This window comes from Scyliorhinus torazame, chromosome 16, assembly GCF_047496885.1.
Source record: "Scyliorhinus torazame isolate Kashiwa2021f chromosome 16, sScyTor2.1, whole genome shotgun sequence".
NCBI lineage: Eukaryota > Metazoa > Chordata > Chondrichthyes > Carcharhiniformes > Scyliorhinidae > Scyliorhinus > Scyliorhinus torazame.
In genome coordinates, this window is record NC_092722.1 from 173,716,832 (window position 1) to 173,744,490 (window position 27,659).

At 46.6% G+C, this 27,659-nt stretch overlaps 1 protein-coding gene and 1 long non-coding RNA gene across 6 annotated transcripts in view; one reads left to right on the forward strand and one right to left on the reverse strand.

Moving 5' to 3' along the window:
* Positions 1-27,659, forward strand: part of LOC140393235 (uncharacterized) — a 407,232-nt gene that overhangs the window by 205,534 nt on the left and 174,039 nt on the right. The window lies entirely within an intron of this gene.
* Positions 4,051-27,659, reverse strand: part of LOC140393237 (uncharacterized) — a 246,488-nt gene continuing 222,879 nt past the window's right edge. For 3 of the 4 annotated variants that reach the window (XR_011935550.1, XR_011935551.1, XR_011935553.1), the window contains 2 exons: positions 7,756-7,856; positions 4,051-7,095 (listed from right to left, as the gene is read on the reverse strand). This is a non-coding gene — a long non-coding RNA (uncharacterized lncRNA). Of the gene's footprint in view, positions 7,096-7,755; positions 7,857-8,009; positions 8,067-27,659 lie in introns of all 4 variants that reach the window. The other variant, XR_011935552.1, reaches the window with a different exon arrangement.

Consider the following 27,659-nt stretch of genomic DNA (forward strand, 5'->3'; position numbering starts at 1 on the left):
AACCTTTCCTCGTAAGACCTACTCTCCATTCCAGGCAACATCCTGGTAAATCTTCTTTGCACCTTTTCCAAAGCTTCCACATCCTTCCTAAAATGAGGCGACCAGAACTGTACACAGTACTCCAAATGTGGCCTTACCAAAGTTTTGTACAGCTGCATCATCACCTCACGGCTCTTAAATTCAATCCCTCTGTTAATGAACGCGAGCACACCATAGGCCTTCTTCACAGCTCTATCCACTTGAGTGGCAACTTTCAAAGATGTATGAATATAGACCCTAAGATCTCTCTGCTCCTCCACATTGCCAAGAACTCTACCGTTAACCCTGTATTCCGCATTCATATTTGTCCTTCCAAAATGGACAACCTCACACTTTTCAGGGTTAAACTCCATCTGCCACTTCTCAGCCCAGCTCTGCATCCTATCTATGTCTCTTTGCAGCCGACAACAGCCCTCCTTACTATCCACAACTCCACCAATCTTCGTATCGTCTGCAAATTTACTGACCCACCCTTCAACTCCCTCATCCAAGTCATTAATGAAAATCACAAACAGCAGAGGACCCAGAACTGATCCCTGCGGTACGCCACTGGTAACTGGGATCCAGGCTGAATATTTGCCATCCACCACCACTCTCTGACTTCTATCGGTTAGCCAGTTCGTTATCCAACTGGCCAAATTTCCCACTATCCCATGCCTCCTTACTTTCTGCATAAGCCTACCATGGGGAACTTTATCAAATGCCTTACTAAAATCCATGTACACTACATCCACTGCTTTACCTTCATCCACATGCTTGGTCACCTCCTCAAAGAATTCAATAAGATTTGTAAGGCAAGACCTACCCCTCACAAATCCGTGCTGACTATCCCTAATCAAGCAGTGTCTTTCCAGATGCTCAGAAATCCTATCCTTCAGTACCCTTTCCATTACTTTGCCTACCACCGAAGTAAGACTAACTGGCCTGTAATTCCCAGGGTTATCCCTAGTCCCTTTTTTGAACAGGGGCACGACATTCGCCACTCTCCAATCCCCTGGTACCACCCCTGTTGACAGTGAGGACGAAAAGATCATTGCCAACGGCTCTGCAATTTCATCTCTTGCTTCCCATAGAATCCTTGGATATATCCCGTCAGGCCCGGGGGACTTGTCTATCCTCAAGTTTTTCAAAATGCCCAACACATCTTCCTTCCTAACAAGTATTTCCTCAAGCTTACCAATCTGTTTCACACTGTCCTCGCCAACAATATCGCCCCTCTCATTTGTAAATACAGAAGAAAAGTACTCGTTCAAGACCTCTCCTATCTCTTCAGACTCAATACACAATCTCCCGCTACTGTCCTTGATCGGACCTACCCTCGCTCTAGTCATTCTCATATTTCTCACATATGTGTAAAAGGCCTTGGGGTTTTCCTTGATCCTACCCGCCAAAGATTGTTCATGCCCTCTCTTAGCTCTCCTAATCCCTTTCTTCAGTTCCCTCCTGGCTATCTTGTATCCCTCCAATGCCCTGTCTGAACCTTGTTTCCTCAGCCTTACATAAGTCACCTTTTTCCTCTTAACAAGACATTCAACCTCTCTTGTCAACCATGGTTCCCTCACTCGACCACCTCTTCCCTGCCTGACAGGGACATACATATCAAGGACACGTAGCACCTGTTCCTTGAACAAGTTCCACATTTCACTTGTGTCCTCCCCTGCCAGCCTATGTTCCCAACTTATGCACTTCAATTCTTGTCTGACAACATCGTATTTACCCTTCCCCCAATTGTAAACCTTGCCCTGTTGCACGTAACCATCCCTCTCCATTACTAAAGTGGAAGTCACAGAATTGTGGTCACTATCTCCAAAATGCTCCCCCACTAACAAATCTATCACTTGCCCTGGCTCATTACCCAGTACTAAATCCAATATTGCCCCTCCTCTGGTCGGACAATCTACATACTGCGTTAGAAAAGCTTCCTGGACACACTGCACAAACACCACCCCATCCAAACTATTTGATCTAAAGAGTTTCCACTCAATATTTGGGAAGTTAAAGTCGCCCATGACTACTACCCTATGACTTCTGCACCTTTCCAAAATCTGTTTCCCAATCTGTTCCTCCACATCTCTGCTACTATTGGGGGGCCTATAGAAAACTCCTAACAAGGTGACTGCTCCTTTCCTATTTCTGACTTCAACCCATACTACCTCAGTAGGCTGATACTCCTCGAACTGCCTTTCTGCAGCTGTTATACTATCTCTAATTAATAATGCCACCCCCCCACCTCTTTTACCACCCTCCCTAATCTTATTGAAACATCTATAACCAGGGACCTCCAACAACCATTTCTGCCCCTCTTCTATCCAAGTTTCCGTGATGGCCACCACATCGTAGTCCCAAGTACCGATCCATGCCTTAAGTTCACCCACCTTATCCCTGATGCTTCTTGCGTTGAAATATACACACTTCAACCCCTCTCCGTGCCTGCAAGTACTCTCCTTTGTCAGTGTTCCCTTCCCCACTGCCTCATTAGTGCAGAACTTTTAGATTTTAGCCCTATCCTCCAGCATAATAAAGTTTATTAGTGTCAAAAGTAGGCTTACATTAACACTGCATGAAGTTACTATGAAAATCCCCGAGTCGCCACACTCCGCCGCATGTTTGGGTACACAGGGAGAATGCAGAATGTTCAATTCTCCTAACAAGCACATCTTTCAGGACTTGTGGGGGGAAACTGGATCACACGGAAGAAACCCACGCTGACACAGGGAGAACGTGCAGACTCCCCACTGCACCACCATGCCAGATTCTCTTTTCTTTATCATGCTTTTTGTCCTCTACAACTCATCTACTATTGTTTGGCATCTGTTTTTGTTTTTTACCAAGGTATTTCCTGCATTAAAGGCTCAATATATATATATCGATTGAAATTGAAAGACCAAGAATAGATGAGGATAGGCAAAATAGGACAGGTTATTGAGACCTTACTCAAACTGGCTTCCAGTTGACTATGGCGGTGCTGGACACAGTCCGCGGCCGCTGTGCCGGGTTCCCGACCGCTCAGACCATATGTCAACTGCAAGGTCGGGAACTCGGCCCATCGGGGGCTGAGCATCAGTGGAGGGCCTTCCGTTGACCCGCCAACGCCCTTCCAATGGCATGCAGCGGGAAACCCGATGATGCCATTTCAGAGGGGGCGGAGACTCAAACTGGCACCGCCCCCAATTTGGGCGTCGGAAGGGATTCTCCGCCCGATCGCTGAATACGATATTGGCGTCACTCAGCAGAGAATCCCGCCCATTGTTATTCCTTCTTCATTGCTGGGTCAAAATCCTGTGACTTCCTACCTCTCAGTACTGTGGGAGCACCTTCAATCACATGGAGTATAGCAGTTCAATAAGGCGGCTCACCACTACCCTTCTCAAGGACAATTAGATTTGGGCAATAAATGCTGACAAATCCAGCAATGACCCCTTCCTTGAACAAATTGAAGAAAAATGCTTTCATATTCTGCTTTACAGACAGGACAGTATCATGCTTCACAACTAAATCCAGCCTTCCTTTGATTGGGACCTAACCCTTCATTTGGACCAGTCACCTCTACACCCCTCGCTACTTCTGGAGCATCTCTGGTGATATCCCATGGAACTTTACTTTGCATAATACCACTGGATGTCTGAGCTATGGGAGTAGCCAGGCTGAATCCTGCCTGGTTGACTGGTGGGAGGAATATGACCATCGATACAAAATGACCTGCTTGTTCACTCAACCACTTTAGGGTCTTACACCCCTGGTCAAGCAACCGTAGCCTCAGATAATTTGGAACCATTCCAGAAATTGATCACTCAACATTAGTTAATATAGGCTTTTATAATCAGTTACATTCTCTTCTTCTAGGCACAATTTTCCAGATATCTTCTATTGCTTTGATTAATTCTACAGAATTGCCATGCGGAGCTTTTCCCAATTTCTTATCCTTTTATTAACCTTCAGCATTAAAAAAGCCAATATCAAGCTGAACTGTTCCGCATGCTACAATATAAATTAATCTGCTCACAAAGAAAAGAGTATTCCATGCTTTATTCTTTGCATTCTTTTCCATTATCACACTGGATGAATCCAATTATTCAACATCTTTTATAAATTTTAACTTGCGGAAGTGGCAAAAAACCTTTTTTCTCCCCTCTCGTTTGACTTATGAAGGTGAAATTTCAGCGTAATTTTAAGAATTTTTTTTTAAAAATTGGTTTTACAATTATTTATAGTAACATTTGCAAGGGCTATTACACAGCAATAGAGGGGGAACAATGGGTATACCAAAAGGAAAAAAATAGAGGACAAACAGATTTACTACCAAAATGAACATATGTGCAGGTATATGTACAGGTATGGGGCCCCTATTTTTGAGCCCCCCGGTGATCATTTGCCGTAACCGTACTGTTTTAATTATGTACATGCTGCTTCCTGGTATTAGAAAATGTCAGGGGAGGCGTGTTTGATGTCAGCCAGGCGTGCCTTGGCGTTGCTGTTGTTACCACACCCATGGGTGTCCTTGCCATTTGTCCATTCTGGCCCTTCTGCCCGGCCTGCCCTGTGTTTTCCGTGATGTCTTCCCCCCTTCTCCCTTCCCACCACCACCCTTTTTCCCTTCTCTTTCCGTTGTCCGTTTTGTACCTCCCTCCCTCGCTGTCCTATTGGTTGCTTGTCACAAACAGGTCTTGGAACAGACTGGTGAATAGCTTCCACATGTTGTGGAAGCCTTCCTCTGATCCCCGAATGGAGAATTATTTTTTTTTCCGATTTAAGGAATTCTGCCAAGTCAGGGACAGCCAGTCTGCAGTCTTGGGTGGCACTGCTGATCTCCAGCTGAGTAGGAGGCTCCGGCGGACAATCAGGGAGGCAAAGGGAAGGCCATCTGCCCCTCTCCCTGTAAAGAGCTCTGGCCGTTCTGATATACTGAAGACCGCCACTAGTGGGCATAGCTCCACCCTCACCCCCACAACCTTGGACATGGTCTCAAAAGCGGTGGTCCAGTACCCGACAAGTCTGGGAGAGGACCAGAACATTTGGGTATGGTTGACTGGGTCTCCCTGGCGCCATTCACATTTGTTTTCCCCCTCCAGGAAGAATCTGCTCATGCGTGTAACTTCAGCGTAATTGACCAGAATGATACCTAGACCCCTTTACACAAACTGGGATTGTATGCCCTGGAATTTAGAAGGTAATTTAGAAGCAATGTTCTCCCTGTGTGTGTGGCTTTCTTCTGGGTGCTCCGGTTTCCTCCCACAGTCCAATGATGTGCAGGTTAGGTGGATTGGGGGATTCAAGGGGGGTTGGGAGGGTAGTCGGGGAGGATGGTGAAGCATGTGGGGGGTGAGTTCTGTAATATAGTTACCCAGCAGTTAGAAGTGGTTTTCATTCATCTAACCTTTCCTGGGCAACTATTCTTATAAGACAGTCACAACCATCCAAAGTCTGCGCAGAGTTTTGAATATTGGATGGTTCCCAGTGTGGGGTAATTGCCCAACTAAAGTTTGAACTTCCCAGGCAATGGTCGTGTAGTATGTATGCGAATTCTGGGTGTGGGGATGTGGTACTTACCACCTGGGTATGATGTCCCGGACATCATTAGTGGGCACTTATCAACCTGGAACAGCTGAGTAGCAGCATAGAAGAGTTCACAGACTGTATCTGTATTGGAATGGTGGGCACGTCCTGGAATGTGTGGCAGCTACAAGGGCATCAGCAATAAGGCTTCCACAAGGGCATTGGCCGCCATTTTGGAACTAGCTGACTCCTCGGATTTTTAGATTGCAAGAGGTCTAAATGCTGTATCATTCTGGTTATATGCTAGCAATGAGTGACCACATGCTTGGTATTAAAGGTTGACTAAAATGAGAATTTTAGTGCATTTAGATGCACTTCAGGGTGTTTAATGAATTCTGAATGCAGAAAGCAAAAATAGAGGATTAGAGGGAGGCAGCTGTTAAAGCCAGAAGGTGTTTAACGGAATCAGGAAAAATAAATAAATGCAGACGGATTATTTAGTAGCAACACAGATTCCACAAGAGAAATACAATGTAGTCTAAACCATGACACGTGGTTACTGGCAGTGGACCGTACCTATGACCACCCACTGTTGAGAAACTTCACACATACAGGCCTGAGGGACTTTTACAAAGCCTGAAAGCAAACTGATCTGCTTAAGTGTTGAGTGATACATCCATTTCTCCAGCCTTGTTGAATATTGTCGGGATTTCCACTTGTGAGGTACCAGAGAATATGGGATTAAAACAGATAAACGGCATTTGAAATGACAACTAGATTCTAAATATATTATAGCCGTGTTCAGTGCTGGAAAATTATTTCCAATTTGCATGTACACAACAGCCCGTCATGTATTGAAGTATCTTGGCCTTTTGTTATTGATAATTGGACATCAAGCATACAATGCAGAAATGGGGTTTTACTTGTTTAATTTCCTTCTAAATGATGGAAATTAATTAAAAAGCAAGTCAATTTTACAGCACTAAAATTGTCTACTCCCATTCCGCTGCTACTTCAGAGACTATCAATAATGGCTTTTCTGCAGTCATTAGTCATAATTTGCATATATAAATTAAACCAAATTAGTACAATTAATTTATAAATTGTCCTTAACATTTTCAGATTGCAATCTTCAAGTTTTATAAATATGGGACTTGCAGTTTTGATTTGTTGGAGAATGTCTATTTTCAAATTATCTTGCATTGGCTAATTACATGCAATTTGCATTTTTAATTAATATGACAACTCTTTTAGCATAATTGTATTCTCCAAGTTTCACATTTTGATTTAATGAATTCATGAAAGCTTTTGAAGATGATGTCCCTTCTTTCTCCTTTGTATTCTCTACCCTGTTTCATAAAGTTTATTTTTTTAAAACATGAAAGAATTAGAATGGATTCATTGCTTCCTTGCTTCAATTAACTGAGTTAAATGAAAAGTTGTCCAATTTTTCCTCGGAGCATTCAGGAGTTTAGTGCTTGACTGATCACGTTACACTTCAGGTGTAGAGAACTTGGTTTAAGAACAAAAATTGCTGGAAAATCTCAGTGGGTCTGGCAGCATCTGTGAGAAAAAGAGAGAAAAAGAGTTAATGTTTTGAGACCAACATGGCTTCTTCTGAACTGATAGATAACTTGATAGTGAGTGTGCATGAGGATAATACTTGAATTCTACCAGGCACTCACACTGCTGTCTATTAACGGGAGAGCAGAGCTCGGCTCAAGGGTATCTAAACCAAAGCATAGAATTCTACTCACTGGCGGGTGGATTTTCTGTTAGAAATCACCTGGCTGTTTTACGAGTTGTTAACATGTGTGATTTAGGACTGTATCAGGATTTTTCTGAAACATCGAATTTAAAGCTTAATTCTTGGCTGAATCAAAAATCCTATGGTGCCCTCAGCCTAAAATCAAATTCATCAGTTATGTTGTGGTTATTTTGCTGTGAATCTCAAATAGACTGCTGGCCAGACGCATGCATGTGTGCGAATGTACATATGTGCTAATTTTGGCATAAACTGTCATCAAAAGGTGGAAGACCAAGTCCTCTATCGCAGGAAAAATTTAATGTTTTAATTACTCCTTTGTGGAGATATCTTTGCAGACTTTAAAATGATGGTGGTTTGAGTTTGAAGTTGGAGTGGGAAATTGCCCTTTTGCACTATGGCCTTCCATATGTGGTTTGGGAAAGAGATGCAAGATCAACTGAGCATTTTGTTCGTACCTTTAGTCAAAATGTGACCTTTTTGTGCCATATATCCTTTCACAAACACTTCTTTGTTGAGCCTTCCTCCTGAGATTTTTGACCCCATATTCTCCTTCTTTCTGTCCAGAATACAGTATTGCATTGTTATAGATGGTAACCCAGAACACTTGAGTAATTTTATCATTTCATCCGTTTACACTAACTCCAACATTAATATGAAGTTCAATATTATTAGAAGTCATTGGTCAAGAAATTCTAGGATCGGTTCTCACCTCTCTGGCTTTGCAGGAAGTGTGGTGGAAATCCATTAACATTTGTTTTGTTTTAAACTGAAAGAAACACATTTAAACTGATGAATATTGACAATATCTGAAAGCCAAAGTTGTTTGCAGAACAGACTTGAGTTTTAGAAAGAGCAGAGTTGGGAATTAGCATGGGTGGGTTGAGGGGAGTGCTACAGTGCCACCTTTGGAGAACATATGTATTGCAGGCATTGCATGCTTGTGCGTTACAGCCAGTGTTCTTCTCTCATCCCCTACATTCTCTCCAACACTGACAACCTCAACCCTCCACCTCCCCCATACCCTGCCCCCTTTAGATCTCCAAACTCCTGTGTTTGGGAATCTCTCAAATGCCAGCAGATTCTCTGAATGTGAAACAGAGCATTGACTCCGTCCATTTTCTTCCAGGCAATCTGGAGGACGGTCCTGTGGTAAAGAAGCCCTTCAATGACAATCGGGGCAACTCTCCCTTGACCTACTCATTGAAGAAAAGACCGAAGAGCTGCAACACTGAATGTCAGAGCTCAGTGAGGCTGCTGCATCATTGTTTCTCACTGATTAACTTGTTGCATGCAAAATGTTTGATGCCACTAAAATTACCTCCCCTTTAACTCCCAGCTACATTCCCTTTAAGAGCTGTGTTGGATTTCCTGCCTCCCCATTGAGCCAGATCCGAGTTGCAGGTGCAATCCAGGGCAAGAGCTCACAGTGAATATATAATGAGGTTCACCTCGGAAGATCTGGCAGGGTCAACCATTCCTAATTTGTGCGAGTGCAAAGCTCATATTTTTTTTAACTGTCCCTTTTCAAACTAATATTTAGAAAGCAAGAAATTTAACAGATTCCTCACACCTTCTGTATCACAGTAGCTTAGGTCAAGATAGCTCCAACAAAGTTTGCACTTGAGATTCTCCATCTAATCTTTTCTCTGTACACTTTATAACATATTGCAAGGAAGGCAGCTGCCAGATCACAGCAATGTTCATCTGTATCCCAGCCAAACTTCCTGTCAAATGTCACAAAGTTCCTGGTCACATGGGACACTGAGTTCCTGAACCAGTCAGAAATATGTGACTTTCACCAAACCCCATGTGAGAAATAATGGAAATGGACCAACTGAAGTGATTCAAAAGTAACATTTGTCTGTATGCGAGTCTGTAAAATCCGGTTTTCTCTGAGGAAAACAGAAGAGGTGCAATTTAAAGACCTGGGTTTAACCCGGCCAAACCCAACCAGAATGTGGCAAGTGGAAGGGGGTTAAAATCCTTGCAGTGCCCTCCTCATCCAATTCTCAAAGGCCTTTGTGCCACACACCATTTCCTCAGACACATTGGCCAGTCAGCAACAATCCTGCATTGAATGGCTGAGGGTCTCCTTGACAGCCGCACATTGAGGTCAGATGATATCTTTCGGGCCCTAACTATATTTTATTGCTGGATTGTCACTTTTGACTGTCTGTTCCCGTCTCATCAGGGGCATACTGGCCTAGAAAAGGCCCAAAAAGGTAATCCAGTGTTAAAGAAGGGTTTCATTGTGGGCCAGCTGAGCAGGAATACTCCAACAGGCACAACATGGAAATCGAGGCTCAGGGCTCTCCTTCCCCAATCCCCCTCCCCCCCCCACCAAATAACCTATTAGGAGGACCTTTCCAGACCTCCTCCGTGTCCTTTCTTAACCCCCACCTGCCCGGTGTCATTGATACTGGGATTGAATGGAGTTAAGACTATGTATGTAAAGGAGATGTGCTCGCCTGCTGGCCTTGCACTTTCTTTCACTTCCGGGAGTTAAAATCAGGGACTTGCCTTTGATCATTTAGTACAACGGGCATCTAGGATGTTTACAGTGCACGTAATGCAAAATTAAAAACTATGAGGGCGTAACTTAAAAGCATTAATTACATCTTGGGGTGATAGAAACGATTTTCTGGGAAAAGTGCTTATTATTATTGGGTGCATGAGGAAAACCTTTTTTTAACGTAGCAAATTGTTGTGTTATGAAATAGTAGTGGAAGCAGATTCAGTAGTAACTTTTAAAAGGAAATTGGATAAACACTTGAAAAGAAAATATTGAGGAAAGAGCAGGTGAGTGGGACTAATTTCATAACCCACAGAAGAGCTGTCACAAACACGTCTTTTTCTATGATTCCATGATTCTGCATTTTAGGGGGAGATGACCCTGTCACAGAGTGAGGCTGAAAACAAACCCATCTGAACCTCCTGATGGATTTATTAACTATTTAATATTTGTTATGGAATATAGATTAGCTGAGCAACTACATTTGCCCTAAATTCCCAAACATTGTGAATAATTAAGAAAAGTTGCAAGCTTAGGTCTTCACTTTTATATTGAAATGCCCTTGGGAATGTATTATAAAATATTATTGCAAGATATCAGTTGTAGATAGAAAGATTTAGTGCCTTGGTTCACCATGGCTTTTCAATCATTGTTGACAGAGAGTAACCCCGTGCACACATTGAGATACTCTCAGGAACTCCCATCTGACCAGCCTTAGGAGGGTATTGACTATCCGATAGAGAGTAGAACTACCATTAAGGAATAAAAGGCAAACAAAAATAGAAATTTGACAAAAACTATTTGGCTGCATTAAAATTTTAACTTGTACTTTTCAATTTCTGGCAACAGTATATAAGGGGTAAAAACCCAAGGTCACACAGGATATTTCTAAAGGGGAACATAATGAATTCAGAGACCAGACCAGCTTGTCTACTCCACAAAGTACGAGTTGTTAAGGAAATCACAGCGTGGAGTCTAAGGTCCTAATTATTGCATTTGGCTGTAAATTTCACATTCCATGGCAAGCACTCCATACTATTGTTGGGGATTGGCAATATATTTAGTACTGATAAGGCAAATACAGCCCTTTGTTTCAGTATATCTTTCAAAGATATGTCTGAGCCAACTCTGTGACGGAAAGCAGGCAGTTTTCTGCTTGCTAGCCAGCTGAATAGTTCTGTACGTTAAGTTTGTGCCAGCCAGCAGAAAGGATAGGTTAGTTCTGCAATTACAGCATGTATCACAGAGCAAGGAATGTGCTTCTGTTTTTAAGTCAATGTATAGAGAGCAACATTAACATTTCAAGTATTGAGGAGAATTATGAAGTGTATGGTTCACTGTCTTAAACTTCAAACACTTCATTTAGCTGCCCGTGGCGATGAAATTTAGCAAAAAATCCAGCATAAAAAATCATGACAAGAACTAGCGTGTTGATAATGTACAAATGCTGTACAGAAATATACACAAACCTGATATCTCTAATGACCTTGTAGAGCCCCAGGGATCATCTCAAGTTTTTGTAGAGCACGGCACCCCAGTTTGAAATTCTGTGCTAAAAATTTAGATTTTATGGCCTCTTGCCACGCGCATTTTCAGAGGGGGGAGGCCATAAGATATAATGGGTGGGCAGAGAGATGATGGGCTATCCACCAATGGCCATAATAGTGGGTGGGTAAGGCGCCCACTAGCCCGTCCACCCGTGAGTCCATTGAAGCCTAATTAATGACAGTCTAAAGACATCGCTGAGCCTGTTGTAGAAGCCGGGTGAGAGTGGAAAGATTTGGCCTGCAGGTTTCGAGACGGGGGCAGAAACATCCTTCCACTGAGGAGTGGGGCTCCCACTCTTTGCTCGTTAAGGCTATCCGCAGAGTAATATTTCTGTGCAGCACCCTTTTCTAGAGTTGGTTTCCGGCCGACTTTTCTAACGAGGTTGGGGGGGGGGGGGGGGGGGGGGGGGGCGCGGTGGGGGTGGGGGGGGGTGGAAAGGGGGGGGGCCTTGTTATGTGTGCCCGTAAAATTCAGCCCCGTGGTGTTTTAGGCATGAATAAGCCAAATCTATTCAACTGCATGAGGGAAAATTTCCATGGGATTCTCATCACCTCTTTTTGTAACTTTTAGTCGTTTCTCCAGAGATTCTGCTGGGAGACCCCAATGGAAACTCCAGGCTGCATTTTCACAAAATAAAGATCTTTTCAGATGGACTGTCCATTCTGTTCTGAAGCATAGTCTAGGTTTTATGCACGGGAACTTATTTAGATGCGGAGAGTAGCAGTAGGATTGACTTATTTTCTGTCAGATACTGGAATTAACTTATTCACCTTCAAGCCATGCATTTTTGTCATGAAGAAATTATTACTAAGTAGCTGAAATCTAAATTCTAATGATGCTGTTAAAGGACACTCTGAATGTGCTGTTCCAGACCTGTACAATGGGATGCTTCTTCGTAAGTTGCAAAGAAAAACGCTCGTGATGTAAGTTGGGCTTTGGATGATTGATTAGAAATAAAATCTCAGGGTGTTCATTGGAGTGAATAAGTGCACAGCAGACTTTGAACATTATGCTAGTAATCAAAATTAAGTTCATTTTTGGAAGTATAGATACCATGGAAAGGTTTGGTATGACGCAATGCAGTGCCAAATGAGAACTCCCAAGGGCTACAGTGTAAGGAGAGGCCACAATACAATAAGACAGCCTGCTCCTCGTACTTAGGTGTGGATCACTGATGAAATCAAAAGGCAACATAAAATGCCTTTTGTGCAGTATGGTGCTTTAGTGGTGTTGTGTCTTGAGCTGAAAACAGGCTTAACCATGTACACTGGGGGTTGGGGCAAGTGATTTTATTTTTAACTTCAGGTCTATTTCTCATCTAACAAATGGGAATCCAGAAAATAACAACTGGGCACATTGACTGCTCCACTGATACCCAAGACCCGCCTAATGCAGTTTCTTGGGCTTGTAAATGGGTGAGCAGCTAGCCTGCCTGCAACAAGTGGGATGGTGCTTAACTATGCAAATAGGGATACTGTGGTACTTGTGAAACCCTGATTGCAATTTTCACGCACACAGTCTGCATACCAGCACTAACATGACATCCTCTCTGTGCTTTGTTTCTTTGATTCTATGCTTAGGCCATTTGTATTTGGAATTGGGGGGCCTCAACACTGTTTTAAGGGGCAGGAGTGGAAGTTTGATCATTTTATAACATTGCTTAATATCATCGAGCTCCACAGTGAAGCTAATTCCTCCTATGGGCAGCACGGTAGCATTGTGGATAGCACAATTGCTTCACAGCTCCAGGGTCCCAGGTTCGATTCCAGCTTGGGTCACTGTCTGTGCGGAGTCTGCACATCCTCCCCGTGTGTACGTGGGTTTCCTCCGGGTGCTCCGGTTTCTTCCCAGTCCAAAGATGTGCAGGTTAGGTGGATTGACCATGATAACTTGCCCTTAGTGTCCAAAATTGTCCTTCGTGTTGGATGGGGTTACTGGGTTATGGGGATAGGGTGGAGGTGTTGACCTTGGGTAGGGTGCTCTTTCCAAGAGCCGGTGCAGACTCGATGGGCCGAATGGCCTCCTTCTGCACTGTAAATTCTATGATAGTCTATGTAAAGACCATCAAACTACAAAGTAGGATTGCAACTTCTACTTACCACCGCCCCATGACATTCAATGGCATTACCATCGCTGAATCCCCCACAGTCAACATCCTGGGGGTTACCATTGATCAGAAACTGAACTGGACTAGCTATATTAATACTGTGGCTACCAGGGAAGGTCAAAAGCCAGGAATCCTACGGCGAGTAACTCACCTCCTAACGCCCCCCCCCCGCAAAGCATGTCCACCATCTACAAGGCACAAGTCAGGAGTGTAATGGAATACTATCCACTTGCCTGGATGAGTGCAGCTCTATCAACACTCAAGACGCTCGACACCATCCAGGACAAAGCAGCCCGCTTGATTGCTCCCCCTTCCACTAACATTCAAACCCTCTACCACCGACGAACAGTGTCAGCCGTGTGTACCACCGACAAGATGCACTGCAATAACTCACCAAGGTTCCTTAGGAAGCACCTTCCAAACCTACGACCACTACCATCTAGAAGGACAAGAGCAGCAGATACCTGAGAACCCCACCACCTGGAGGTTCCCCTCCAAGTCACTCACCACCCTGACTTGGGAAATATATCGCCGTTCCTTCACTGTCGCTGGGGTAACATCCTGGAACTCCCTCCCTAACAGCACAGTGGGTGTGTCTACACCTCAAGAACTGCAGCGGTTCAAGAAGGCAACTCACTACCACCTTCTGAAGGGGAAGTAGGGATGGGCAATAAATGCTGGCAAACCAGCGACTCCCGCAACCCGTAAATGAATTTTAAAAACTAGTAGAATTAAATATTTTGCACAATGGATGGTTGGGATCTGGAATGCACTGTATGCGAGTTTGATGGAGGTAGATTTAATCATCGCTTTCAGGAGGAGATACGATGGGATACTGTAGGGAAAATATTTATAGGGCTGGAGGGAAAGGGCTAAATTGCGTTTGCAGAGTGTTGACCTTGGCTCAATCGATTGAATGCCTTCCTTCTGTTCTGTAACCGATCTAATTAAGCCATCCCTCAGAATGCCTCTGGAATTTAAGTCAGATAGGTGCCATACCACCAGTGTTTATGTAATAAAGATCTTATTTCCTCTTGAAACCTCATGAGCTGAGGTTTCCCAACATAATTATTTTCTTCATCAAGATATTGAATTGCACTTGGGTATAGTTTCAGACAAAAAGATCTGAAACACCTCTTTGCATTATACCTGGATATTATTGATATTGTAACAGTTCTTCTTATTTACCTCCTCTGTTCCCATTTATTTCATTTTATTATTTTTGGTCTGGGGACCCATAATTGGAATGTGCCTTTGAGCAAAAGACTGCTTGCCAGGACAGTGTGTTCCTAGGTTTTGTATTTTGGAAAGGAGAAACAGACTCGTCGGTGCCGAATGAATCTTCGGAAGGATTTGGAGGAAGTCGGTTTGATTGGCTGGCTGGCAACCTGTGGGTTGGCCAGGGACAGTGTTTTATCTGACAACAGTCAGTGATTGGTTCCTGCATGATGCTTTCTGAGAGAACTTGGCACAAGTGTTTAAACCTTGAAGGAGAAGGAGCGCGCTCTCTCTCTCTCTTGCTGAAAGAACTGCTTTCTTGTTCTAATGGCACATATTTGTTGTAAACTTGAAATAACACTGAATCTACAGAGAAAATAGACAACCTTTCCAGAAAAGCCGCTAGACCCTTGAATGAAGAGGAGCTGTGTTTTCTCCTTCTCTCTGCTGCAGCTTTCCTGCTGTTTCGAGTCTGCAGTGAAGATCAGTACAAGCTGAAGGAAAAGAAAGTACGCACCTGACAACCATTCTATCTCTTCTCTAGTCTGTGGTAGTTTGAGATCAGTCATGACATCTCCAGCATTATTTGGCTGAGATCAATTGACTCAGAGTAAAGTAGTGATTGAACCTTGAAGCTGCGTAATAGTTAAGAGCCACACCTCACATTGACTAGAATGTGCTCTGTATTTGTTGTTACTAATGGATATCTCATGGAATTGCAAATAGATGTTGTGCTGTTGTGAAGTAGTTATGCTAATGCTTAGGGAGAGGAGCTCAAAAAATAGGAAAGTTGTTTGTGTGAATTGTTCTCTGAGGTAGTGAAGTAAGGGTTTTTCATGGTTCTGGATTAATGTAAGTTTTTTGTGAGAACGGCATAACTTGGGAGATTGCAGAATCAATGGTTTTCTGTGTTGTACTGAACACTACTGAGGGCCTTGGGGGTGGAAAGTAGGAGAGATTGGAGGGGCCTGCAGATACAGGCTTACAAGGGCAGATACAGGCTTAAAAGGGAGTGGGAAGAGATAATAATAATCACTTATTGTCACAAGTAGGCTTCAATGAAGTTACTGTGAAAAGCCTCTAGTTGCCATATTCCGGCGCCTGTTCGGGGAGGCTGTTACGGGAACTGGACCCGCGCTGCTGGTCTTGTTCTGCATTACAAGCCAGCTATTTAGCCCACTGTGCTAAACCAGTCCCTAGCTAGTTAGCCCAAGCTAACACTGCCGGTCAATATTAGGAGGCAAGCCATTAGGACATGGATGTGGTACTGCAAAAGGTTTAATGACCTCAGGTGAGTGGTCAAGATAAGAGAATGCATTTTCAAATGCTGTATGTGGCAAACTACAGAGCACGAGCATCGGACATTGCTCAAATCACCATACCCTTTTCATGCATTTCCCAACAATCTCTATAAATCTGTACTCATACCTAGCATTCATAACCTTCACTTTGCCCCCTCACATTCCATAGAATCCCTACAGTGCAGAAGGAGGCCATTCGGCCCATCGAGTCTGCACCGACCCTCTGAAAGAGTACTCTATCTAGGCCCACTTCCCTACCCTATCCCTATAATCCCACATATTGATCATAGCCAATCCACCTAATCTGCACATCCTTTGACACTGAGGGACACAAGCATGTCCGATCCACTTAACCTGCACATCTTTGGACTTTGGGAGGAAACCAGAGCACCCGGAGGAAACCCACGCAACACGGGAAGAACGTGCAAACTTCACACAGTCACCGAAGGCAGAATCGAATCTGGGTCCCTGGCACTGTGAGGCAGCAGTGCTAACCACTGTGCCGCCCGTAGTCCACTTGTCTTTGGAGCCAGGCTCCCCTGCCAGACCTGCCAAAGCACCAAGAATCTTGATGTCCATGTTCATCAGCACTTGTCTGTCAACTCCACATTGAAATCCTCTCCTGAGTCCCCTACAGCAGAACTTGTTTGTGATCACCTGATGGAGGAGCTACGCTCCGAAAGCTAGTGATTCCAAATAAACTTGGTGGACTTTAACCTGGTGTTGTAAAACTCCTTACTGTGCCCACCCCAGTCCAACACCGTCATCTCCACATTATAGGGAGCACAGTAGGGGGGCTAGGTCCGCAGCCTTACGGGTCTCTGGTATTGAGGACTATCGTGGAGGAGGTGTTGTGTATTCTTACTGATTGTGGTCTATGGGTCAGAAAGCCGAGGATCCAGTTGCAGAGTGAGGAGCCAAGTCCTAGGTTTTGGAGCTTTGAATAGCGCTTGGCTGGGATTCTGGTGTTGATTATGGAGCTGTAGTCAATGAATAGGAGTCTGACGTGGAAGTCCTTGTTGTTGAGATGCTTCAGGGATGCGTGTAGGACCAGGGAGATGGCGTCTGCTGTGGACCGGTTGTAGTGGCATGCGAATTGCAGTGGATCTAGTCATTCTGGGAGTATGGAGTTGATGTGCCTCATGACCAACCTCTCGAAGCACTTCATTATGATCAATGTCAAGGCCACCGGTCAATAGTCATTGAGGCACGTTGCCTGGTTCTTCTTTGGTAACGGTAAGATAGTGTTCTTCTTGAAGCAGGTGGGGACCTCAGAACGGAGTAGGGCGAGGTTGAAGATGTCCACGAACACATCTGCCAGCTGGTCCACGCAGGATCTGAGTGCACGACCAGCGACCCCATCAGGACCCTTCGCTTTCCGAGGGTTCACTTTCAAGAAGGCCGATCTGACTGAGGAAGCTGTGACGGAGGTACGGTTGTGTCCGAGGCTGCTGGGGCAGTTGACAGCAGTTTGATGGTTTCCTGCTCGAACCGAGCAAATAATGGATTGAGTTCATCAGGGAGGGGTGCGCTGCTGCCGGAGACTCTACTCGACTTCACTTTATAGTAACCGTTATGTTATATCATAAATAACCGTTATGTTATTTAAGCCTAGCCGCAATCGATGAGATTGGCACACCGTCTTCTACACATTTGCTGGTAAAGTCTGTGACGGTGGTGGCATACTCGTTTAGGTTGGTCGCTATGTTCTTAAATATGGACCAGTCCACTGATTCCAAGCAGTCACGTAGGAGCTCTTCTGTTGCCTTGAATCAGCACTGCACAACCTTCTTCACTGGATTCTCCCGCGTAAGAATGGGTGATCAAAAGGCAGAGAAAGAGCAGGAAGGCAGTGCAGGTGACCCCTGCGGTCATCTCCCTGCAAAACAGGTATACCGTTTTGGATACTGTTGGGGAAGATGACTCACCAGGGGAAGGCAGTAGTAGCCAGGCTCATGGCACCATGGCTGGCTCTGCTGCACAGAAGGGAGGGAAAAAGACTGGCAGGCTATAGTCATAGGGGATTCAATCGTAAGGGGAGTAGACAAGCATTTCAGTGGTTGAAAACGAGACTCCCGAATGGTATGTTGCCTCCCGGGTGCACGGGTCAGGGATGTCTCAGATCGGCTGCAGGACATACTAAAGGGGGAGGGTGAACTGCCAGTTGTCGTGGTGCATATAGGCACCAACGATACAGGTAAAAAACGGGACAATCAGTATTTAGGAAGTTAGGAGATAAGTTAAAAAGTAGGACCTCAAAGGTAGTAATCTCAGGATTGCTACCAGTGCCACGAGACAGTCAGAGTAGAAATTCAAGAATAGTCAGAATGAATACGTGGCTTGAGAGATGGTGCAGGAGGGAGGGATTCAGATTTTTGGGACATTGGAACCGGTTCTGGGGGCGGTGGGACCATTACAAATCGGATGGTCTACACCTGAGCAGGACTGGTACCAGTGTCCTACGGGGGGGTTTTGCTAACACTGTTGGGGAGGTTTTAAACTAATGTGGCAGGGGGATGGGAACCAGATTAGGAAGTTAGAGGTCAGTAAAGAGGCAGCATCTAAAGCCAGTAAGGTACTAGATAATAAACTCAATGTGACTAAGGGGAAGAGTAGACAGAGAAGAGATGATGAATGCAAAGGGACAGGTGGTCTGAGGTGCATCTGTTTCAATGCGAGAAGTGTAGCAGGTAAGGCAGATGAACTTAGGGCTTGGATTAGTACCTGGGAATATGATGTTATTGGTATTACAGAGACTTGGTTGAGGGAAGGGCAAGACTGGCAACTAAATATCCCAGGGTATAGATGCTTCAGGAGGGATAGAGAGGGAGGTAAAAGGGGTGGAGGAATTGCATTACTCAGAGATGATATCACAGCTATGATTAAGGAGGGCACGATGGAGGATTCGAGCACTGAGGCAATATGGGTAGAGCTAAGAAATAGGAAGGGTGCAGTAACATTGTTGGGACTTTACTACAGGCCTCCCAAAAGCGAGCGTGAAGTAGAGGTACAAATACGTAGACAGATTATAGAAAAATGTAGGAGCAATAGGGTGGTCGTGATGGGAGATTTTAACTTCCCCAGCATTGTAGTGTTGGAGGCGTAGATGGAGCAGAATTTGGAAGGAGCATCCAGGACAGTTTTTTTTAGAGCAGTATGTAAATAGTCCAACTCAGGAAGGGGCCATACTGGACCTGGTATTGGGGAATGATCCCGGCCAGGTGGTTGAAGTTTCAGTCGGTGATTACTTTGGGAATAGCGATCACAATTCTGTAAGTTTTACAATACTCATGGACAAAGACGAGAGTGGTCCTAAAGAAAGAGTGCTAAATTGGGGAAAAGCCAAGTATAACAAAATTCGGCAGGAGCTACGGAATGTGGATTGGGAGCAGCTCTTTAAGGGTAAATCCACATTTGAAATGTGGGTGTCTTTTAAGTAAAGGTTGATTAGAGTGCAGGACAGACATGTCCCTGTGAAAATGAGGGATATAAATGGCAAGATTAGGGAACCATGGATGATGGGTGGAATTGTGAGACTAGCTAAGATGAAAAAGGAAGCATACATAAGATCTCGGCGACTTAAATTTGATGAAGCTTTGGAGGAATATCGGGAAAGTAGGACAAATCTCAAACGCGCAATAAAGAGGGCTAAAAGGGGTCATGAAATACCTTTGGCTAACAGGGTTAAGGAAAATCCCAAAGCCTTTTATTCGTATATAAGGAGCAAGAGGGTAACTAGAGAAAGGATTGGCCCACTCAAAGACAAAAGAGGGAATTTATGCGTGGAGTCAGAGGAAATGGGTGAGATTCTTTTTTAAAAAAAATATATTTTATTGAAGTTTTTCAAACAAAGATTTCCCGTTTTTACAACTTAATAAAGGAATATACATTAAACGTTATTTAAGTAATATATTAAACTAACAACAGATGGAAAAAGAAATAAACAAAAAGCAATATCAACAACTAACTAAGAAAAAGCAAGAACACGGACTAATCCCCCCCCCCCCCCCCTCCCCCCCCCCCGCCCCCCCCTCCCCCCTGGGTTGCTGCTGCTGTCTTTTCTGTTTTTCCATTATCGTTCCGCGAGATAGTCAAGGAACGATTGCCACCGCCTGGTGAACCCCTGAGCTGATCCTCTTAACGCATATTTTATTCATTCCAGTCTTATGAACCCTGCCATGCCGTTTATCCAGGCCTCCACGCCCGGGGGCTTCGCTTCTTTCCACAGAAGTAGAATCCTTCGCCAGGCTACTAGGGACGCAAAGGCCAAGACGTCGGCCTCTTTCGCCTCCTGCACTTCCGGCTTTTCTGCAACCCCAAATATAGCCAACCCCCAGCTTGGTTTGACCCGGACCCCCACCACCTTTGAGATCACTCTTGCCACACCCTCCCAGAACTCATGCAGTGCCGGACACGACCAGAACATGTGAGTATGGTTCGCCGAGCTTCCCGAGCACTCCCACACCTGTCCTCCACCCCAAAAAACCTGCTCAGTCTTGCTCCCGTCATATGCGCTTTGTGTAGAACCTTAAATTGAATCAGGCTAAGCCTAGCACACGAGGACGAGGAATTTACCCTACTTAGGGCATCTGCCCACAGCCCCTCCTCAATCTCTTCCCCCAGCTCCTCTTCCCATTTTCCCTTCAGCTCCTCTACCATCGCCTCCTCCTCGTCTCTCAGCTCCCTGTATATTTCGGACACTTTACCTTCTCCAACCCATGCCCCCGAAATCACTCTATCCTGGACCCCTTGCGTCGGGAGCCGCGGAAATTCCCTCACCTGTTGCCTCGTAAATGCCCTCACTTGCATGTATCCGAAAGCATTCCCTGGTGGCAACTTATATTTTTCTTCCAATGCTCCCAAACTCGCAAACGTCCCGTCCACAAACAGGTCCTTCAGCTTCCTAATTCCTGCTCGCTGGCAACATTGAAATCCCCCATCTATCCTCCCCGGGACGAACCTGTGGTTATTCCTTATCGGGGACCACACCGAGGCACTCGTCACTCCCCTATGTTGTCTCCAGATCTTCAAGGTCGCCACCACCACTGGGTTTGTGGTGTACCTTTTCGGGGAGAACGGTAGTGGCGCCGTCGCCAGCGCTTTTAGGCTCGTTCCCTTACAGGACGCCATCTCCAACCTTTTCCACGCCGCACCTTCTTCTTCCCTCATCCACTTACAGACCATCGACACATTGGCGGCCCAATAGTAGTCACTCAGACTCGGCAGTGCCAATCCCCCTCTGTCCCTACTGCGCTGCTGGAACCCCCTCTTTACCCTCGGGGTCTTTCCCGCCCACACAAAGCTCATAATGCTCCTGTCTATTTTTTTGAAGAAGGCCTTTGTAATCAGGATGGGGAGGCACTGAAACACGAAAAGAAACCTCGGGAGGACCACCATTTTAACCGCCTGTACTCTGCCCGCCAATGACAGGGGCACCATATCCCACCTCTTAAAGTCCTCCACCGTCTGCTCTACCAATCGCGTCAGGTTAAGTTTATGTAGGGTTCCCCAGTTCCTGGCCACCTGAATCCCCAGGTATCGAAAATTCCTTGCTACTCTCCTCAGCGGCAGAGCATCTATCCCCCTGCCCTGTTCCCCAGGGTGCATCACAAACAGTTCGCTCTTTCCCATGTTTAATTTGTATCCCGAGAACTCTCCAAACTCCCTGAGTATCTGCATTACCCCTGGCATCCCCTCTACCGGGTCTGCCACATATAGCAGCAAATCGTCTGCATATAGTGACACTCGATGTTCCACTCCCCCTCTAAGCACCCCCCTCCACTTCTTAGAGTCCCTCAGCGCTATGGCCAATGGTTCAATTGCCAACGCGAACAGTAACGGGGACAGGGGGCACCCTTGTCTTGTACCCCCTATGTAATCGAAAGTATCCCGATCTTTGCCTGTTTGTAATGACGCTTGCCACCGGGGCCGCGTACAAGAGTCTAACCCATCTGATGAACCCCTCCCCGAACCCAAATCTCTTCAGCACCTCCCACAAATAGTCCCACTCCACCCTATCGAATGCCTTCTCTGCATCCATCACCACCACTATCTCTGCCTCCCCCTCCGGTGGGGGCATCATCATCACCCCCAGCAACCTTCGTACATTGGCATTCAATTGTCTCCCCTTAACAAACCCTGTCTGGTCGTCATGTACCACCCCTGGGACACAATCCTCTATCCTTGTCGCCATCACTTTGGCCAGCAGTTTGGCGTCTACGTTTAGGAGGGAGATGGGCCTGTATGACCCGCACTGCAGCGGGTCTTTGTCTCGTTTCAGGATTAGCGATATCGTCGCCTCCGACATTGTCGGAGGTAATGTCCCCCTTTCCTTAGCCTCATTAAAGGTTCTCGCCAAAAGCGGGGCCAACATATATATATTTGTCCACATATTTCCTATAAAATTCCACCGGGAACCCATCTGGTCCCGGGGCCTTCCCTGCTTGCATGCTCCCAATTCCTTTGATCACCTCATCCACCTCAATCTGCGCCCCCAGACCTGCCAGCTCCTGCCCCTCCACCCTCGGGAACTCTAGCTGGTCCAAAAAGTGTCTCATTCTCTCTTTCCCCTCCGGGGTTTGGGACTTGTACAGCCTCTCATAGAATGTCTTGAACACCTCGTTCACTTTCCCTGCTCTCTGCTCCATCTTTCCCGTTTCGTCCCTAACTCCTCCAATCTCTCTCGCCGCCCCCCTCTTCCGAAGTTGTTGGGCCAGCAGCCGGCTCGCCTTTTCCCCATGTTCATATTGTATCCCCTGTGCCTTCCTCCACTGTGTCTCTGCCTTTCCAGTGGTCAGTAGGTCAAACTCCGTCTGTAATCTTCGTCTTTCCCTGTACAGCCCTTCGTCTGGGGCCTCCGCATACTTCCTATCCACCCTCAAAATTTCCCCAACTAATCTCTCTCTTTCTTTACCCTCTTGTTTCCCCTTGTGGGCTCTGATGGAAATCAGCTCTCCTCTAACCACCGCCTTCAGCGCTTCCCATACTACTCCCACCTGGACTTCCCCATCGTCATTGACCTCCAGGTATCTTTCGATACATCCCCTCACCCTTCCGCATACCCCCTCGTCCGCCAGTAGTCCCATGTCTAATCGCCAGAGTGGGTGCTGGTCCCTTTCCTCTCCTAGTTCCAGCTCCACCCAATGCGGGGCATGATCTGAAACGGATATGGCCGAGTACTCCGTTCCTGCCACCCTCGGGATCAGTGCCCTTCCCAAAACAAAAAAGTCTATCCGGGAATATACCTTGTGGACGTGGGAGAAAAAGGAAAACTCTTTACCCATCGGTCTGGCGAATCTCCACGGATCTACTCCCCCCATTTGCTCCATGAACCCCTTAAGCACCTTGGCCGCTGCCGGCCTTCTCCCGGTCCTGGATCTGGACCGGTCCAGCCCTGGGTCAAGCACTGTGTTAAAGTCGCCCCCCCCCCATTAACAAGTTTCCCACCTCCAGGTCCGGGATACGTCCCAGCATTCGCTTCATGAATCCCGCGTCATCCCAGTTCGGGGCATATACGTTCACCAGCACAACCGCCTCACCCTGCAATCTGCCACTCACCATCACATACCTGCCCCCACTATCCACCACTATGGTCTTAGCCTCGAACGATACACGTTTCCCCACCAGTATTGCCACCCCTCTGTTTTTCGCGTCCAACCCTGAGTGGAATACCTGTCCCACCCATCCTTTCCTTAGTCTAACCTGATCCGCCAACTTCAGGTGCGTCTCCTGGAGCATAACTACGTCCGCCTTCAGTCTCTTTAAGTGCGCAAACACCCTTGCCCTCTTAATCGGCCCATTTAAACCTCTCACATTCCACGTGATCAGCCGGGTTGGAGGGCCATTGACCCCCCCCCCTCGTCGACTAGCCATCCCCTTTTTTAAACCATCTCCTCACCCAGGTCTCACGCACCCGTCTGTCCCCCAGACGGCGCCCTCCCGTCCCGACCACCTCGTCTCGTATCAGCTCCCCCTTACTCTCAGCAGCAGCAACCCAGTTAATCCCACCCCCTCCCTAGATCCCCCTCTAGCTTGATTACTCCCCTCATATTGCTTCCGGAAGTCAGCTAACCCTGGCTGACCTCGGCTTCCCCCGTTCATCCTTTGACCTCCCTGCGTGTGAGGCTCCCTTCCTTCCTGCGCCCTTTTTCCTGCCATAGTTTCCATAGCGCGGGAAAATACCCGCGCCTTCCTCTCGGCCCCGCCCCTAATGACGCAGTTCCCTCATTCCCCTTCCCTGTCCCCTTTTTCACCGACGCCCACATTTCTTCATGTCCCCCACATCGGGGGGAGAAAAATTCCCCGTCCAACATTATTATACATTAGCTCTCCCCTCTCCCCACTTTACATTTCTGTGCCACCACCTCGCTACCCCCCTCCGGGCAATTTCTCAAGTCTAGTCCAATTTCTCTTCCTGAATAAATGTCCATGCCTCCTCCGCCGTCTCAAAGTAGTGGTGTCTGCCCTGATGTGTGACCCACAATCTCGCCAGCTGCAGCATCCCAAATTTGACTTTCTTCCTATGGAGCACCGCCTTGGCCCGGTTGAAACTCGCCCTCCTTCTCGCCACCTCCGTACTCCAGTCTTGATACACGCGTATCACCGCGTTCTCCCACTTGCTACTCCGTGTCTTGTTAGCCCAGCTCCGGACCATCTCCCTGTAGCGATGGAACTTCACCACTATTGCTCTTGGTGTTTCCCCTGCCTTTGGTCTTCTCACGAGGACCCGGTACGCTCCCTCCACTTCCAGGGGGCCCGTTGGGGCCTCAGCTCCCATTAGAGTATGGAGCATCGTACTCACATAGGCCCCAGCATCAGCTCCCTCTGTTCCTTCGGGGAGACCTAAAATCCGTAGGTTCTTCCTCCTCGAGCTGTTCTCCAGGGCTTCCTGCCTTTCTATGCACCTCTTGTGTAGTGACTCGTGCGTCTCCGTTTTTACCACCAGGCCCTGTATCTCGTCTTCGTTCTCGGCTGCCTTTGCCTTCATTCCACAGAGCTCCATCGCCTGGACCTTTTGTGTTTCCTTTAGTCCCTCGATTGCCAGTAACATCGGAGCCAGCACCTCTTTCTTGAGCTCCTCCACACATCGTCGGAGGAACTCCTGCTGTTCCGGGCCCCATACCATCTGGGCTCCCACGGCCGCCATCTTGCTTCTCCCTTCTCTTTACTGCCGCTGCTCCAAAGGATCCTCCGCAATCTGGCCACTACTGTCGCTCCTTTCCATCCACACCCGGGGGGACTCCTTCCTTTGTCACCTCACACTGGGTTTGGCCGCAAAAAAGTTCCGTTGGGGCTCCCGATAAGAGCCCAAAAGTCCGTTGAAACGGGAGGTGCATCGCCGCAACCGGAAGTCCATGGGTGAGATTCTTAATGAGTATTTTGCATCGGTATTCGCCAAGGAGAGGGACATGATGGATGTTGAGGCTAAGGGTGGATGTTTAAATACTCTAGGTCAAGTCGGCATAAGGAAGGGGGAAGTTTTGGGTATTCTAAAAGGCATTAAGGTGGACAAGTCCCCAGGTCCGGATGGGATCTATCCCAGGTTACTGAGGGAAGTGAGGGAAGAAATAGCTGAGACCTTAACAGATATCTTTGCAGCATCCTTGAGCACGGGTGAGGTCCCGGAGGACTGGAGAATTGCTCATGTTGTCCCTTTGTTTAAGAAGGGTAGCAGGGATAATCCAGGGAATTATAGACCTGTGAGCTTGACGTCAGTGGTAGGCAAACTGTTGGAGAAGATACTGAGGGATAGGATCTATTCACATTTGGAAGAAAATAGACTTATCAGTGATAGGCAGCATGGTTTTGTGCAGGGAAGGTCATGTCTTACAAACCTAATAGAATTCTTTGAGGAAGTGACAACGTTAATTGATGAGGGAAGGGCTGTAGATGTCATATACATGGACTTCAGTAAGGCGTTTGATAAAGTTTCCCATGGAAGGTTGATGGAAAAAGTGAAGTCGTATGGGGTTCAGGGTGTACTAGCTAGATGGATAAAGAACTGGCTGGGCAACAGGAGACAGAGAGTAGTGGTGGAAGGGAGTGTCTCAAAATGGAGCAAGGTGACTAGTGGTGTTCCACAGGGATCCGTGCTCGGACCACTGTTGTTTGTGATATACATAAATGATCTGGACGAAGATATAGGTGGCCTGATCAGCAAGTTTGCAGATCATACTAAGATTGGTGGAGTTGCAGATAGTGAAGAGGACTGTCAGAGAATACAGCAAAATATGAATAGATTGGAGAGTTGGGCAGAGAAATGGCAGATGGAGTTCAATCCAGGCAAATGCGAGGTGATGCATTTTGGAAGATCTAATTCAAGAGCGGACTATACGGTCAATGGAAGAGTCCTGGGGAAGATTGATGTACAGAAAGATCTGGGAGTTCAGGTCCATTGAACCCTGAAGGTGGCAACGCAGGTCGATAGAGTGGTCAAGAAGGCATACAGCATGCTTGCCTTCATCGGACGGGGTATTGAGTACAAGAGTCGGCAGGTCATGTTACAGTCGTATAGGACTTTGGTTAGGCCACATTTGGAATATTGCGTGTAGTTCTGGTCGCCACATTACCAGAAGGATGTGGATGCTTTAGAGAGGGTGCAGAGGAGGTTCACCAGGATGTTGCCTGGTATTGAGGGTGCTAGCTATGAAGAAAGGTTGAGTAGATTAGGATTGTTTTCTTTGGAAAGACGGAGGTTGAGGGGGGACCTGATTGAGGTCTACAAAATTATGAGAGTTATGGACAGGGGGGATAGCAACAAGCTTTTTCCAAGAGTGCGGGTGTCAATTACAAGGGGTTCACGATTTCAAGGTGAGAGGGGGAAAGTTCAAGGGAAATGTGCGTGGAAAGTTTTTTACGCAGCGGTTGGTGGGTGCCTGGAACGCTTTGCCAGCGGAGGTGGTAGAGGTGGGCACAATAGCATAATTTAAGATGCATCTAGACAGATATATGAACGGGCGGGGAACAGAGGGAAGTAGATCCTTGGAAAATAGGTGACAGGTTTAGATAAAGGATCTGGATCGGCGCAGGCTGGGAGGGCCGAAGGGCCTGTGCCTGTGCTGTAATTTTCTTTGTTCTTGTATGCCAGGAGAAGGAGCACCGTCTTATGGTCTGATTTTCCGAAGTGTGGTTGGGGGATGGATCGGTAGGCACCCTTGTTTTTTGAATAGCAGTGGTCAAGAGTTTTGGAACCCTGGTGGGAAAGGAGATGTGTTGGTGGAATTTTGGCAGTTCACTCTTGAGGTTGACCTGGTTGAAGTCGCCGACCACAATGAACAAGGCCTCTGGATGTTCTGTTTCATTGTTATTTATAGCGGTGTACAATTTGTCCAGCGCCTTCTTGGAAGTGATGGCCAAATCCATTTAAAATCCCTACAGTGGAGAAGGAGGCCATCCGGCCCATCAAGTCTGCCCTGATCCTCCGAAAGAACACCCCACCTAGGCCTACGCCCACACCCTATCCCTGTCTAACCTTTTGGACACTAATGGGCAATTTAGCTTGCCCAATCCACCTAGCCTGCACATCTTTGGACTGTGGGAGGAAACCGGAGCACCCAGAGGCAACCCATGCAGACATGGGGAGAAAGTGCAAACTCTACACAGACAGTCACCCAAGGCCGGAATTGAACTCGGGTCCCTTGATCGGAGCGGCAGCAGTGCTCTGTGCTATGGACT